Source organism: Sceloporus undulatus, chromosome 1, assembly GCF_019175285.1.
Source record: "Sceloporus undulatus isolate JIND9_A2432 ecotype Alabama chromosome 1, SceUnd_v1.1, whole genome shotgun sequence".
NCBI classification, from domain to species: Eukaryota; Metazoa; Chordata; class Lepidosauria; order Squamata; family Phrynosomatidae; genus Sceloporus; species Sceloporus undulatus.
This window is the reverse complement of record NC_056522.1, coordinates 135,127,599-135,141,360: the sequence shown is the minus strand read 5'-3', so window position 1 is coordinate 135,141,360 and position 13,762 is coordinate 135,127,599.

The following is a 13,762-nucleotide window of genomic DNA, read 5'->3' as shown; positions in this document are numbered from 1 at the left end:
CACACCACTTTAAGAGCCATGATTCTATCCTACAGAATCCTGGGATTTGGAGTTCAGTGAGGTATTCAGACAGACTGAATACTGTACCAATCCATAAATCCCAGGATCCCACAGAATGGAGCCATGACTTCTTTATTTCTGCAGGTGTCAAACTGCTTTATTTCTGTAATGTGGCAGATCTCTGAGTCCACTGATGAAATAGTTTTTTGTGGGTTTTTCAGGCTATGTGGCCATGTCCTATAAGAGTTTATTCCTGCCATTGGCCACAAAAAACTATGGATGCCAGCCATGAAAGCCTTAGACTTTCCACTGGTGAAAGACTGGGAAATGGCCACTTTTGAGAGTGCAATTGGGAGAGTGGTCCTTTGGGGTTATTACAGATAATGGACAGTGACTGACAGCCTCTCCAGACAAGAAAAAAAGTCTCTGAAAGTCCCAGGTTTTGCTCCTGTACAAACTAACCTTTATTTTGGAGATCTATATGATCAAGGCAAAGGCTACTTGAAGAGGCCCTAGAGTCTGCTTCTGTGTGTCTCAAGTTGGGAGGAGGTTGATGGATTACTATTCAATGATCAGCTCCCTTGACATACACATTTTGACCTGATCTGGCTGGGAAATAAGCAACTTATGCAGTGTGCTTCTTTTGCAGTATGTAAAATTTCCTTTACACTGTTTCTTACATGCCCCTAAATTTTACCCTTGACTTATCCATGGGCCACAGTAAATTCCTTAATTTTGGCCACCAAACCTGCCCTTGACTTATCCACAAAATTGACTTACACTCAAGTGTAGTGATTTAGTATTGCTAATTCATTGTAACACTTCGATTGAATTCTTGGGAAATGGTGAAAGTCAGTTTCTGAAACATTACCTGAGTCTAGATGTGATACAATATTCCAAGAATTTGGATGCAAATCCACGAATATGCAGGAAAAATCAAAACAAAAAGAACTGGAAAGACTTGTTTCTTTTCTTGATGAGACCTGAGACATAGCCAAAGGGAGCTCTCACAGATGAAACCTAATTGTATGAACGAATTCAGGGTAAAGGCCATGACCATTTGGAGAAGTGGTCAGTTGCTCGTGAATCCAGCATAGGGGAAGAAGATGCCAGATCCTCTGCAAAGAAAAGAGGGATATCACCAGAGTCCATCCCACAAAACAAAGTTGTTATTAACTTGAGAGGGGCAGTTAAAATAAATTAAGTTGTTATTTGAGTTTATTTTAACTAAAGTGATTGCCATATGTCGGAATTTTAGCATTAATTTCAGTTACTAAGCAAATTAAATGAGAAACAGTGCTAAAGCGCTAACAAATTTTACATTTCCCAGCTGATTTACCCAAAGCCTAGTTCTTGCTTTTGCTTAATCCTTCTGGGTTGGAGAATTCGAGTGCTCCTCTCAAAACATTCAATCCACTCACTGTAGTTAATGACTAGAGTATGATAGTTTAGTTAATTTCAAGTATTTTAAGTCCACAAGCAGTAAGGGCAAGTTGAAAGCAGATGATCTTCTTTGCATCCAGATGATCTTCCTGTTTTCTCCACTAGACACCACATATGGTACATTTATACTCAAGAAATAATACCGTTTGGCATCAATAAGTACTGTAGCTCCATCCAATAGAATCATAGAGTTGGAAGAAACCATAAGGGCCATCCAATCTAAAACTACAAATCTTAGGATTTGTAGTTTTACACCATGTTTAGCCTTCTCTGCCAAAGAGTGCTGTTGCCTCACAAAGCAACACATCCCAGAATTCTGTAGGATAGAGCCATGGGAGTTCAAGTGGTGTCAAAATGCATTATTTCTATAATGTAGGTGGACCCATAGAAACTTCTCATCTGTCGCAGGAAATTGAATTTTGAAGCTTTTATAAATGAAATCTTTGCTGGAATCTATGTGGGAATCATGAGTTTAAGAAGCTGAGATTATAAGAGTCTAAGAAAAGGAAAGAGGAATTTTTTGTGTGTGTGGGAGGCTTTTCAAAAAATTGTGTACCTCTTTCCTTCTCTCCAAAACTCAAAAGATAGTAATTTTTATCTTCATTCTAGTATGGCTTTTTATGTGGACATTTAACTTAAATTTAAATTGCAATTTAACATAAATATGATAGTTAATTTCCCTCTTCTAAATTAATTCAATTGAAATAGATTATTTAGCTTATTAATAATCAACAAAATTTGTAATCCCTATCTCTGCTAGCAGCATGCACAAAACAAAGCATATTACTCAGGACAACAAAACAAACAATGATCAACATATCTGTGGCCCTTTCACAATACACAATTTCATTGCTATGCTTTCAGCTGTATTCTATGGAATCCTGGGATTGGCAGTCTAGGGAGCGGCATTTAGATTTCTAAGGCTGCATCTGCTGTGCAGAAATAATCCAGTTTGACACCACTTTAACTGCCATGGTTCAGTGCTATGGGATTCTGGGAAATGTAGCTTTGTGAGTCATTTTGCCTTCCCTGTCAGAGAGCTCTGGTCCCAAAATAAACTATAACTCCCAGAATTCTACAGCATTGAGTCATTACAGTTAAAGTGGTGTCAACTTGGATTATTTCTGCAGCATAGATGCAGCTGAGACAGTGAGCCGCTTCATTCCATAGAATGCTCCCAAAGCAATTAAAATGGAATCATAGTGCTATAACTGTATAGTATGAAAGGACCCCTAAATTATTATGAACACTAAAAGAACACAACCGACCAGTGGTAAAGGCAAGGTCTTTGTGATGGGCTAACAGGCTCTCTAGTGCCTGTCCATCAGATAAATGTTTGCTAGAAACCACTGAAAAGGAAGGTTCATCAACATGTCTAGAACCCAGAACCAGGGATGGCTGATGTGTGGGAAGCAGATTCATGCTTGATTTTATTTCTAGTCCTCCTGCAGTTGCACTGAGCTGAAAAGGACCTCTACCAGTGCTGACTCTGTGAAAGGATAGAGTCCAGCATCTGGGGAGCTCCTACTAGGGCCCAGTAACTGGAGCAGATGTGGCAAGTATAGTGGTAACATCAAAAGAGGATTTGCACCCACGTAGTGGTGCATCCATTGCAATGCACAACCCTGCTCAGGAGGCAAAACCACCAGTAGCAGGGAAGTGGAGTTTGAAGGAGGAAGAAAACAAAGAGAAGAGAAATTGTTTCCAGTGTGCAGGTTAGGGAAGGTGAGAGCAATAGGCCAATAACTCCTCTACAAGAATAGGACAATTACTCCATGATGATACAAAAGATGTCTCATGAAACACTCGCTACTTCAAACCCCAGGATCTGCTACTGTCGATGACGTTGGGTAGAGTAGCGCAGCTGGAAAACAAACCTTATGAGGAACAACATAGCTTGATGTATTTCACCTGGAGAAGACTGAGAGGTGACATGATAGCCATCTTTAAATATCTGAAGGAATGTCATATAGAAGACATAGCCAGCTTGTTTTCTCTTGTTCCAAAAACTAGAGTAGGAACCAATGGGTTCAAAATTACAGCCAGCCCTTGGTATCCACAGGCATGCCATCCACCAATTTGATGTCTCCAATGGTGGGGTGTGTACATGGCTGTGCCACAATTAGGTGGGGTGTCTACATGGCATGTGCACACAGTCTCACTGCCATTAGGAGCAATAAAACTTCACCTGAAGCCCCATTATTCCTCATGGCAGCACAGCTACATGCACACGATGCCACTGGGGACAACAAAGGCTGTTCCTAATGGCAGTGCAGTCACACTGCCATTGAAGTCCCATTGTCCCTAATGGCAGCGCAGCTGCAGGCATGCACCACCAGTGGGGACAACAAAACTTGAGCATCCACGGATTTTGGTGTGTGTGTGTGTGTGTGTGTGTGTGTGTGTCTGGAACGGATCCCCTCCAGATCCTGAGGGCCGACTATACAGTGGACCCTTCCCTTATGTGGGAAATCCATTCTGGAAAATAATTGGGTGTGAGCCCAGAGTGTGGTGTGGTGTGTGTGCGCTGCAAGTGCCCGTGCCATTGGTTCCACCCCCCAGTGGCTTCTGCTTAGGCTGGAAGATGTGTATGGCATGCCTGCATAAGGCGCGGGCACGCTGAACAAGAAAAAAGATTCCACTTAAACATTAAGAAGAAGGTTTTTATTGTCAGAGCTGCTCAACAATGCCTTGGAGGGCGGTGAACTCTTCATCTTTGGAGGTCATTAAATAGAGATTGGATGGCCTTCTGTTGGGAGTGCTATGATTATGTATCCTTGCATGGCAGAAGTTGCACTATATGGCACTTGTGGTCTCTTCCAATTTTAAGATTCCAGGATTCTAACGCAGTTTTCATTAATTTCAATAGAGTCAGTGTGGGATGGCTTACATAAGGACTGGGCCTTCCATACTGTTAAAGCCAAGTCCAAAATCAAACTCTTAAGAAGTGTGGTTGCCCCTTCAGTGTTGTCCTGGTTTATGCCAGGACAACACCTCCAGTTTACCTCCATTTGAACTGTGCTATCAGTGCTATGACTTCTGACTGGATTTGTTGCAGTCACCTCTGTAGCTTGAATTTTCCTCCCCTCTTCTTTAAAAGGATACTAGCTCTTATATCTTTAGCATAAAAATGACAGCTCTCTCCTTCAGGGAAGCCATCAGAGAACTTCTTTATGCAAATGCATGTATCAAAAGAGAATGAAATATTAACCAGCCAGCTGAGCATTTTTATTTTTAACAATCTTTCCTAGCACAGATTTTTTTTTGTCTTTTGAATGAGACTTTGCAGCAATTTATGTTGCCAACTGTAGCTTTCTGCAGTTTTAGTACTTGAAGATGGCAGGGATGGGTTGATGGGTAGGACAGAACTCCGGCCTTAATCATCTCACATTTCTGCCATATGGGTGCAGTAATGTTTCCCATAAAAATGCCTTTGTCTTATATACTCTGAGCAAGTTTTCAAAACATTTTATGGTTGGGGACAAAACTTAGAATGTTGAAAAACCTGGTAAGAAACTAGAATATTAGGGACTTTACAGAATGGGATACTGCTAGGAAGAAGCAATAATCAGACTGTTAGGGCTCCCTTCCTTTGGTGTCTGGAATGGCTTCTGAGATCAGACTATCAGACAATCTATGGATAGTGGGGAAACTCTCTGTATTTTTGTATAGGATATTAGGGCATGGTAGGGCATTGCATGCCCACCACCATCACTGATCCCTGAAAGGTGCCCTGCATTGGCCTTAATATTGCATCTGTTAAGCGTGTGGTCCATAACAATTGTACATGAGTGGCAATTTGAACGAACACATAGTTCCATTAATGCAGAACCTTATTGCACGAGAAAAGAAAGCAGAAATGGAGCCAGAAAGTAGTTCCTTTCTCCATGTCTTACCACATGACATCATAGCACTTCAGTTCGTTTCCTGTGGGAGATGGTCATAAAAGTGTGCCTTTTGTAGAACTGATTTTTCCAGCTAGACAAAAGATGCAGTTTTTAAACCATCTCACATGGGAAGAGAACCAAAGTGCTAGGACATAATGTGGTTAGGCATGGAGAGAGGTGCTACTCTCTGGCTCTGTTTTTACATTCTTTTCTCATATGATAAGGCTCCAAATGAAGTAAATGGAATGCCTTTTGTTGTATTTGAGTTGGGGGGTGGGGGGGGGTTGGCAAATTTTCATAAATTTCATTCTCACAGGTAAACAAGTATTATTTCACCATTTTCCTCTTTGCTGTGAGAAAGCTGTCAAAAGTGTGCAGTTTTTAAGGTTATAAGCCAGGGATCAACATCCTGTGTAGCTTCTGGCTTTTTCCTCTGCATAAAAAGAATATAATGCACTGGAGAAAAAGGCAATTATATGCAGATTTGAAATCATCCATGCACAGTGCAGGTTTACATTGCAGAGAATGTGGTACTTTTGAGTTCAGATTACACAGCACTAATATTAATAGTAGTAGCAACAATACAATTAGTAGCACAGGCCATAACCACAGATTCTTTATCCATGGATTCAAGCATCCACAGCTTGAAAATATTCAAAAACTACCAAGTCCACAAAGCAAACCTTGATTTTACCAATTTATATAAGGGACACTATTTTAATATACTATTGTATTTAATGGAACTTGAACATCCACAGATTTTGTTATCCACGAGGGCTCCTGGAACCAAACCCCAATGGATACCAAGGCCCCACTGTAATAGAAGCTATAGTAATAACGGTGGTGTACAAGTAATCCTCCCTCAAGTCAGAGAACTCTACAATTTCTACAAGTCTCATTCAGTGAAGTCAAGAAGGAATTTCCACACAGCACAGCAGCATTAACACAACCAGTTAAACTGATTTGAATTTTAAACAGTGGTTCTCCCCATTACCCTCCAAATCATGGCTTTTGTAAACCTTGATTTTGACAGGTGTCTTGCTCTGAGATTTTATTTTAAAAGCATTTGAACCCATCTGAACTATTGCTAAGTTTCTCATAGATGGCTCACCTGAGCCTGTTACACTTCCTACAAAGATTTCTTTTTACTAGGGTGGAGGGGGGTGAGAGAAGGTAAGGGTAAGCCTTTAGTAGTGAGTTGGCCCTTGGGGTCTAAACATTGCTTTTCCACCCTGTTCTCTGACTGGATAGGAGCCAAGGGTATACTTGGAAGAGCAGCAGCTGTTTTGAAGTGGAACCAGTGCATTTCTGTGAGAGCAATACAAAGAGTGGTTCGAGAGAGTGGCTGACAGTTCAAAGTGCTTTGCTTTTATTATGCCACACCTGCTGTTGGCCCGGTTACATCTGCTAAAATCCCCAAAGAGATTTTTTTTTAATGAGGGAAAATTATGAATTGAAGCTTCTTTACATTGTGAAAGAACCTGTAGGAGTACAAAGGGGTTGAAAGAGAGCGATAAATATTACATGCTTATCATTCCATGGCATTTTCTCTAGAGAGCTATGGTGTGCTGTTGTTAGAAAGGGTGTGTGTGAGGCTTCTATGTGAGTAAAGCTCAGCCGATGGCAAAGGCAAGACCTTCTGCACCTGGTGGAGCTTGATATTTGCCTCAAAAAGTCATAACAGTATTGATAATCAGAGATGACTGCAAGAACACTGCTGATGGCAGCTATTGCCCTTGTTCGGTTGGACATGAGCCATCCAAGAGCTTCCTGATCTGACACTGAATGTCAATGCAAACACACTCCCATAGCCAAACCTCATGTAATGCAATACCAAAACAGACCTGATGTCCAAAGAAACTGACAAGCAAAACATTCAGGAGAGTAAAAGCAAAGCACTTCATGGCACAGAGTACAGCTAAGGTATTTGCAATTAACGTGATCACCATTGACCTACATGGCTTTAACCTTCAGACATCAGGATTAAAAAGCAACACCTTTCATTGTGTGAGTTATGAGGGTATTTCCTGACCTCAATGAGATTTCCAATGTGATATGAAAATCGCTATGTCCATAGGAATCTTAACAAATTCAGAGTTCAAACATCCAGAGCCAGCAAACACAAGGTGGAATAAATAAATTAAAGGGAGATACAGGGAAACAAAATTAAGACTGCTTGTAGGTTCCTGACCACCATTAAGTCGCTTCCTCACCTTCCCCAGTTCCAAGAAATATCAACTTCTCTGAAGATGCCAGCCACAGATGCCAGTGAAACATCAGGAATAAACTTTTCTAGAACACAGCCACATAGCCCGAAAAACTAAAAAAAAAAAAAAAACAGTATCAACTTCCCTCAAACACAGCAACCTGTCAACAAGCAAATCATGTTGTTTCTGTTTCTTGACACTGTGGTTTGCACCTCCTCCACCCCAGCATTAAAATCACAGATAAAACTAAAGACAGAAATCAAGACAATAATAGTTAAAATATAGTAAGAGCATGAGATTGGAAGAAGTAATTTGCTGCCAAATGCCTTGCAAAATAAGACACATTAGGTCTTGATCTAAGGCCTGTAATGTGCAGGCAAGAGCTGGAGAACCTTTCTATTACAAATGTTTTGCACTATAATTCCAGCAATCCATTATTGTGGACCATGCTGGTGAGGCCAGCTAAGCCAAGACATCTGGAAGGCTCCCCACCACATGTAGACCAAGCAAGGCTCGAGGAGAAGGGAGTTCCAAAAACCTGGGTCCTGCTGCTGAAAAGCTCCTAATCTCTATCTCTGCTATTTGCAGCTCTGATGGCAGTGAACCCAGAATAAGGCCTCCGATTAAAGAACGAAGGTTCATTAGACACCTTAGGGCCCTGATACTCCCAAACAGACTTTACAGTTTTTACTCCCTCTCCGTCCCTTATGGACCTCTCTAATTTTAGTTCTTGCAGAAAGGTTTCATTCAAAGGTTGCTTTTTTGATTGCTGTTGTTATTCAGTGTATCCAAACACTGTGAAAAATATGCAAATCCTTTCCATTATAATCCATATCTTGCCTGAACATGCAATGTCTGTCGTGCCCTGAACAAATGCATTAAGGAAACTTTTGGCTTCTAACAGTTCTTTTTCCCACCTGTCATTATTCCACCTTGTGGTGTCAACCACTTGCTCTGTCAGGTTACTGATTAGTGATTTCTAACTAGATCAAAACACTGTAGCAGAGCTTTGAATTGCAGGCTCCAAGTAGCCCTTGAGTCCAAGGAACGGAGCATCCCCACAAAAGCAACAGTTTTTGTATGCAGCACTGACTATGGGTTTTAGGTTCATAGTACAGCAGAGGTTGGAAAAGTTACTTTTTGAACCACAGCCTTCCCTCATGGCCATATTCCCTCAGGAATTATGGGATCCATAATCCAAAAGGTAACATCACACACTGCAGTATAAGGTGCAGGTAGGGAATAAGATGCCATGACAGACTTCTCAACTAACAATTCAGCTACTACATTTCAGAAAGTGGTCCTAATTGCACTGGGCTCTCGCTACCTTAGGAAAGTGTTTAGGAAAGTATTTTCCCCAGAAATGCTGCACTGTATGCTGAGTGCTGGGGAAATATAATATTCCCCAAAGAAAAGCACTTCTCTGAAGGAAGATGCTTGGATTCCATACAACGCAATGACTTTTGTTCTTTATTTTATTTTTTAAATGGAAATTTATTAGTCCATATCTGAGCCAGAGTTAAGTATATGTGGCCCAAATGAAAGAAATTGGTTTAAGTGCACTTAATCCTGGTCTTGGATTGTGGCTATTATTTAGAAAGGCCTCAACAAGCTTTGCAACTACTATTGTCTGATGTTTGGTAAATTCAGGATGCCAAGGGTTTTGTGGTTTTCTTTTGTTTTTCAGCTTGTAAGAACAGGGATGGAAAGGGTTCAAGTATTTGTAGACATCAGTATTTTGGAGACACTGAAAAATTTAGGTTTCTTTCTATAGACATTTTCTTTATTCCTATACTTGTTTTTCCTCTATTTTAATGTCTGTGCATATGTGTTTTAAGAAATGCTTTCCACTCTGCTGTTATAATCACATACAGTAGAATGTTATTGACTTCAAAGGGGGAAATGATAAATATTAACCGCAGAGTGTATGTTACACTGATATTTTGCTCTTTCTAATGCACTAGTGATAAACATATGCCAGATTTTTCAGATTAAATAATTTATTTTTAGGGAATGTTTTTTGAACCGAGTCCCCCCCCCCCCTTTGCAGGTTCTCTCCAGAGAATGAGCCACAAATATCAGAAACACAAATGTATAAATCAGTCTAACAATTTATTGGGAATTTCCACTTGCTCCAAATTGCAGAGGGCCCTATTGGGATTTTTTGTAGAAATATCTTGACATGGGGGGGGGGGAGGTTTGGTATTGTTGTATTTTAAACAGATCTTAAATATGTGCCATGATCTTCCAGCATAGGTTTTTTGCCTTCTCTGGGGTTTCACTGAATTTACATGGGGTTTGGTTATTTTCTCTAGACAAAGCCCATGCAGCTTTTCGGTTGCTGCATGTTGTTATATATTTCCTGCTGCTATGTCACATAGTGGATATGAAGAAAGGAAGGGGACTGCTAGAAGCTATTTACTGTATATACTCGACTATAAGTCGACTGCATATATAAGTCGAGGGCAAATTTTGGGGCCAAAATTATGGATTTTGATATGACACATGGGTAAGTCGAGTGCAAATTTTAGGCGCATGTAATGAGGATGTAAAGGATGAAGTAAAGGAAAATAATGCCAAAGAACTTACAAAATTCCGGCATGAATAACTATTTGTGCACATACCAAAGTCTAGATGGCTAGAAAGTAGAAGGGGGTCAGTACTTCCAGGGCACATTAAACTCTTGCCTTTCGCTATATATATGTTAAAATAAACTACTTACATTGACCTGTAGATAAGGACTCAGGTTTTCAGGGTCAATTTTTTTAACCTAAATTTCTAAACTTATATATGAGTATATAAAGTAAATCTGGGAGTGGGAAGCCCTGGAAATGGGCTGTCTAGAGGATGGGCATTAACCTGTAGATTTGGCCATCGGCAAATTGACTCACCAAGGGCTGCTTTGGTTGCCACATGGATTGGTGAATTTTCACAAGTATTGCCAGACGTTTCCCAGACTCTGATTGCTTCCTGACATGCTTGGTTAAGTAGTGATCTGAAAACCACAATGTTCTGCTTCTTCTCCTCTGTCTTGTCTTTGGTTGCCAAATTTGTTGGTGATGCCATTTATTTGTTGTGTAATAAACTTGTGACCATTACAGTTAAATTTGGTGTCTGGCTTCTCTGTTTCAGCACAGTGCCAATCATGTCACATTACCATGAGAAACTATATACTAGACACACATGTAGGATTCTTGGTGACATAACCACTGCCATTGGGTCTGAAGCTCCTGGTGCCTTAATGGGCATCAGCACAGCAAGGAGGAGAACATCTGGTCCCTTCAGGTCATGGGGGACATCCTGTGTTGCCACATTGATGAGCAGGAAAGAAGTAAGCACTAGCTAGCCTTCTTTCTTTGAAGCAACATCATCATCATCATCATCATCATCATACTTTATTTATATAGTGCTGTAGATTTACACAGCGCTGTACATATAGACAATAAAATCAATAAAAATGAAGCCTGCCAATGGTGTACATTCTACAAAATACATATAAAACAATAGATTGTAATACAAGATAGAATTAGATAAAATAAGGAGGCAACAGATTGAGAACATCAGAGATCAAACAAAATAAAATATCAGATAATAATCAGATAAACAGTCACACAATGCCTGGGAACGCTTCCCTGAACTCAGTTTTGAAATGGGTTCCATACTACGCTTCCCTGAGTAGTATTCAACTCAGTTTTGAAATGGGTTAAAGAAGTGATGACCTATGCTCATGGGGGAAGGAGGTTCCAGGAGTGACGGGCAGCAAGTGCGAAGGGACAAATCTGGGAAGGGGCAGTGGAGAGCCTGGGCAGGGACAGCAGACCTTGCCTACCATAATGGAGGGTATGAGTGGGAATGTGGGGAGAAAGAAGTCCAGATAAATAGGAGGGGGGCAGCCCATGCTGAGCTTTAAAAGTTAACAACAGAAGCTTATACTGAATACGGAAGAGGAAGGGGAGCCAGTGAAGGGATGACAATAGAGGAGAAACATGGTCAGAGCGGTGAGCGGATGTAATAATGTGTGCCGCTGAATGCTGGACTGAAATTAAAGGACAGAGGTGAGAGAGTGGAAGCCCTGCCAGAAGGAGGTTACAATAATCTAGTCGCAAGATGACCAGAGCATGGACCAGAGTCTTGGCAGTAGAGGCCAAGAGAAATGGATGGATTTTAGCAATATTGTAGAGAAAGAATCTACAGGCCTTGGCTGTGGCCTGGATCTGGAGGATACACGACAGAAAAGAATAAAAAATGAAGCCAAGACTGCGGGCTTCTTGGACCGGTCGAATAGAGATCATGGTGTGTGGTTGCTATGGCCCCAATCCATCTTTGGAAGGGGTGGCTTCAAGCCACTTGAATTCATCTATACTTTGACTGCAAAGAGTAGGGTCTTTCTCCCATTAATCACACTTTGGTTTTTTTTCAGCTTGGAATCATTCTCAGATATGGCCAACTATCCTATTATGAAATTAGTTTTGGAAGGAAAAACTCACATGAGAAGACCCATTCTCTGGCTCTGATCCTCCACTTGAAAGAATGAATGATTTGTGGCAACCAGTCACTTTAGTCACTGACCACGTGTCAACATAAACTTAAAGAAGGAGTCTAAGCTACATATACCATGTATTGTTATGCTCTTAATGAGGAACTACATAAAATATTCCAAATAATTAGTAGCTGATATTGGTGCAATGCAACTGGCATGTCTAAGTGCAAACAGTACCATGCAAAACTGCTTGTGTGACACAGAGTTGTTGTCAATCAAACAAGGATTGCATCATGGCTCTTTCCCTTTTCACCTGAACAGGAACAAATGGAATTGTTAATTTCCTAAAGCAGGGAATAGCAGCCCTATTCTTTAAATTTGACAGAGCTGGTTAATCAAGGTACCAGAGTTGGCTCCCCTTCTTCAAATGTAGGGGGTGATGATGGTAGTAGAGTCTCATTTGTGCACGTGCCCTGTTTTCTAAAGTCCCTACAATGCTCCTTTATTGCAGCATCACCAACACTGTTCATCTCTATGGGGATTCACAATTTGGAAGAGAAAAATCTCTCGGCACTTACCTGATCTCTGTGCGCTAATTAGCTGTCACAGTTACATGCCCTTCTCTCTTAGCGGTGGCGTTACCAACAGTTCACATAAAGTCAAATGTTGCTGCTGTGAGTCTTAGTGTTTAGTCTGGTTAATCTCTTACCTTTTCCTCACATTCAAGATCTGTAGCTTTTAGTTCATATCGCAAGAACTTTCCCTAAATCATACCTCCCTTCCCTACCCACTGACAAGCTGTTAGAAAGTAGATGTAGACCAAGCAATAGCACTCCTATTCCTTGAGATATTAGAACTCAAGGAATCCCTTGAATGGAATTTGCTGAGCACATGTGGGAACGGTTAGGGAATAGGACAAGACAGGCACACACAGTCTTCCTCCACAGATAATCCAATATCACCATCCTCTTCCATTACCCTGAGCACACATCCTCTGACTCTCTTTGTCAAAGGTGACCCTCCTTCTCAGAGGCTTCTTCCTCTACTCTCAGTAATAAGGATAAGGAGCTAGGTCTCTTGCTAAGGCAGCCCGATGCCAAGGTAAAGGTACAGTCAGGCTCCACAAAGGGTCACTGTGGGGCTGTACAAACAGCCTGTTCAGGGATAGCTCTATGCCGCACACCACGCGCCAACCCCCTGGAAAAAGAAGCCCCAAAAAGAGACTTCTTTTCCTGGCACTACAGGAGTGCCATAAGGGCTGTGATACACCCTTATGATGCCCCTCATGCACAGCACCATTTATGCACTGCACATGAGCAATGTCATCATGGCATGCACCATCTGTACGTGCGGGTGCCAAGATGAAACCCAGGGTGCATGGTAGGATTTCTGAACATGCAAATGCTAAGCCCCCGCGCAACCCTAGTTTGGGCCCACGCCGGCACAAAGTGCCAGTGTGTTCAGGCCCAAAGGGTCAGGGTGGTCACAGAGACACAGAAATTAATTGAGACAGTAATTCAGAACAGACACTCAGCCCACAGTAGAAACACTTTGAGGGAGGCCAATGAAGCACATAGTGTATTGTGGGAGAGAAGGCTGATGGCTTGCATGCCACTAAGGTGGTTAATTTGCTCTGAGGACTTTATGATACACAGCTTTTAAACCACCATTAAAGTTGAGAAATAGCACCTTTAGCAATACTTGTCACACAACACCTTCTCCATCTCATTGCTGCCTTGCCCTCA